A 4,274-nucleotide genomic window follows, 5' to 3' on the forward strand; every position below is an offset into this window, starting at 1 on the left:
AAGCAGCCTGTCCACATCCTCGGGGGTAACAGATTGAAATTGATTCCATGCAACTTGACCAGACAGAGCTCTAGCACTCTCCCGCCCCAGCCCTGCTCCCACGGTGGTGTCTAGCTCCTTCCGAATATGAGTGATTTTATCTGCAAAAAACTTTGCAAAATCGTTGCAGGAGATCTTGGGGTCTTTACAAGGCCCCGGTGGCAAAGGTGGTTCCGTTAAATTGTGAACCACCTGAAAGAGTCTCCTGCTACTATTTTCTGCAGATGCAATAGAGGCGGTGAAGAAAGTCTTCTTCGCCGTCGCTATCGCCACTTGGTAGGCTCGACGTTGAGCTCTAACCTGTGTCCGGTCAGATTCGGAGTGAGTTTTCTGCCACCGACGCTCTAGTCTCAGCAATTGTTTCATAGCCTTCAGCTCCGAAGAAAACCACGGGGCTGTCCGGGCTCCATGCAATCACTGCGCAGCGATCCCTCTTGCTGTTCTGGCTTCTGAGATTCAGAATATTTTTTTTCTTGTTTTCCTCCTCCAAAAACTAGGTGCGTCTTGTGGTCTGGTGCATCTTATAGAGCGAAAAATACGGTACATACCTTTCTCCATTTCAGTTTTTTTTTAACAGCATGCTCAAAACTTAAGGTACTTTGCCCTGCCTCAGGGCCTGCTTCCTTGTCTCCACACACCTTGTTTTTTGATCCACTATGACATTGTTGACCAACTGGGAGCACCTTGATCATACCATCATGTTCTGGAAAAGAATAGCCATTGGTGAAAATGGGATCATAGCTTACGCGGCATACCTGAGTTTGCCTTGCTGCTTTGCTTTCTCTATCCCTTCCAGATTTCCAAACACAACCTCCCCATCTCTTCTTTCATCTTTAGTATGGTCTATAGAAATAATGGAGCAGAAATAAACAGACCCAAGAGAAATGCATTGCTAAGCAACTTCTTCCTCAGGACTAAGGGGCAGGGCAAGTCTAATATGTACTGAAACTTTTCTTTGTTCCCAGTCAAGGCTGAGACATATGGTGGGCTCTCACAGTTGGCTTGCTGCTCAGACCAGCTTTTTTAAATTACAGACCAGCCTGACCTCTAAAATCCAAGCCACGGGTAAATGATTCTGATCAGCTGGTCTATAAAGAGGGGGTCATGCCCTATTCTGGCCTGTGGTAGTTAAGAGATTCCTTTGTTTATCTGGCCTCACTTTTGCTCAGAGCTGGTTCACAGGCTGAATTCCAACCTAATATCCATCAGGAATCAAGGTCAGGATGCTCTGCAGACTTGAGGTTTAACAGAAATGCTTTCACGCGAGAACTGTTTACTGCCAATGTACTATTTTACCTTTTAATACGGCTTCTCTTAGGTGTGTTTCAGTTTGTGCAGGCACATGAAATGTTGACCGTTTTCAGTTAATGTGTGAATAGTGTCATTATGTCCATTAGGTAGCACTGGACTTATTCGTATCTCATTGTAGTCAGAAGTTTCTTCCTGTTCTGCTCTTGCCAGGGAGAGACATTGAAGTTGTAATCAAGTTCCTATATTGATGCGCCCTTTAAGCTGACTATGACACATCAAGGGAGAAGTGTGGAAAGCTGGTGTGTACCCTCCATGCAACAGAATTCATGCCAGATCACAATAACTTTTCCCTTCCCCAAAGCATGAAATATTAAGCAGTGTCTCTGTGTGTGACACATATTGCCTGCTTGACTGTGGTCCATGATTATAGCACAACACAGGAGGGTAGCAATGATATATGGGTCAGGAGAGGTAGGGAAAAGAATCTTGATTGCAATGGAGAGGATTACCTCAGTGAGATCCGCTACATTATTCATGCTGTCATTAACTTGACACAGTGGGACTGTCAAATGTGTTATCTGTTCAAAAAACCTGTGGCATAACATAAGGCTTTTTGCATCTCCTTAATATTCCTTCACTGAAACACACACACAAACTGTTACTTGTGTGCAATGTGCAAAATATGCTAATATATGCAGGGAAGTTACAGAAACAATTCTATCTCTGATTTTCCAAGCTTGGATTCCCTTGGAAAGTCTGCCCAGCTGAGGTTTGCCAAACTACTCTGTTCTGACCTTTGTAGGGTATTGTCCATTCCCTGCTTCAGTTTAAGGTCACAGATGATCTGAGGGTCTGATCAGGGGTGGGATGAGGAGGTTTGAGTTGATTACATGCTCAGAGGAACATGTTGGGATGGGACCTGCATCCACTCAAGGTGGATTACAAAAGTGCTATGCAAAACTTCAGTAAATGAAATCCCGGGTATTATTAACCTGTGTTACATAATGAAGCACAAGAGGAAACTACTGACAATTTTCAGGAGCTGTGGACAGCCACATTTAAATTCTGACCTAAAGAGCTTCTCTCCAGCTCATGGTCCCCAAGGACAGTAGCCTTAGCTGGGAGTGCAGAATGCAGAACAAACTGCTCTGTTGGTCTGGGTCAAGGCAGGTGCAGGAGTGGCCCTACTGTTAGGCAGAGTGAGGTGGCTGCCTCAGGGATGACAATTCCTCAGATGACAATAAGGACATTTCTCACTCCCCCCCCCCCAACTGAGGCTCCTTGACCACCCATTTTTGTCCCGCCCCCAAGCATTTCCTATCAGAAGAAGGGCAAGTGGTACCACAGCAAATACAGTGGTACCTCTGGTTACATACGCTTCAGGTTACATACGCTTCAGGTTACAGACTCCGCTAACCCAGAAATAGTGCTTCAGGTTAAGAACTTTGCTTCAGGTTGAGAACAGAAATCGTGCTCTGGCGGTGCGGCAGCAGCAGGAGGCCCCATTAGCTAAAGTTGTGCTTCAGGTTAAGAACAGTTTCAGGTTAAGTACGGACCTCCGGAACGAATTAAGTACTTAACCCGAGGTACCACTGTATACCCTCCACCATCCTGAGAAAACCCCTTAATCCCAATTTTATTTTATTCTTTGGAAGATTTACAAAAAGAAAAACATACACCAATATTTTTATTTTTATTTTTTGAAAGGGACAAGATTAGACGCTGACGCACAAAGCATTTTTTAATTTAAAAAATCAAGATTCCTTGCGCTCCACTCCACCCCACCCCCTTTCTTCCTGCCCAGGCTGGCCCTGCCCTCTTCCTGCACCTCAGGGCTGGTGTGTCATGTGAGGCCGGGCCTCAGCAGTGGCAGTCTCTCGTCCTCCTCGCCCGCTCTCCAGCAGCTTACTACAAGCTGCCCAAGGGGTGACAGCCATAGAGATGCCACAGGATGCTCCCTCGCAGCAGCCACTGTTGCCACTGCTCAGGGCAAGTACTGGCTCATCTCCTCCCCAAGCTTGCTGGCAATGGCGCTGGCAGGGGAAATAAGAAAATAGGGACAGTCGGAGGGTATGCAGTAGATGCTGGGAAATGGCAGTGAGTTGGAAAAGCAGCTGTTCATGCCACAAGGCCTGCCCTGCAACCCCTAAGCAAGCCTGTTACCCTCAGGTTAGTGTAGGACACTGTCGTGTCACCTGCCGTAAGATTAAAGTGCCTAGGGCAGAAATAGAGAACATATGGTCCTCCAGATGTTGATGGACTGCAATTCCTCACATCCCTGAAAAGTTGGCCATGCTGCGGAGCACCAGTCCAACAATTTTGGAAGGGGCACAAGTCTCCCAGCCAGGGGTGACATAATGATATTTCACCTTCTTTGGATTTCTTGCCTTAATGCCAAACAATTGTTAACGATAAAAGGAGATGCAATAATACGGAACAAGTGACGCATAAAAAGGCCTTTAACTGTGCAGAAACAGGGAACTACAACAGACTAAAAAAAAGGGGGGCATAGCCAGGTTCTAAAGAGGGAACAGATCGTTGCTAAATATATTTTGAGTGTTTTGTCACTGTCACAACCAGATTATAATTATTATATATCCTCCCTGCTTTTGCTCTCTGGCCATATAATCTGTGTTTATAAGCATTCTTGAAACTATGAGATTTAGAAGATTTAGCTGCTTGGAGGATTATTTTACATCTGTTCCCTTTGAGCTAATACTGGATAGGCTGGCTCTTTCCATTTTCTATTGGGCTTATCCATACATCTCGGGCACATCAAGGTCAAATCCTTGCACGTGCGTCATGTGCACAAGGTCAGGGGTGGGGAACCTCAGGTCCTGGTGATGAATGTGGCCCTCAACACCTCTCTATCAGGCCCTTGAGACTCCTCCCATCAACGCATATACCCAGTTTATCTTGTGCTCTTGAAGTTCATGATTCTAGGAGTGGGGGAAAACACCTCAGGTCTTTTCACATACTCCCTA

This window comes from Podarcis pityusensis (genome assembly GCF_964106645.2).
Source record: "Podarcis pityusensis genome assembly, chromosome: 11".
NCBI lineage: Eukaryota > Metazoa > Chordata > Lepidosauria > Squamata > Lacertidae > Podarcis > Podarcis pityusensis.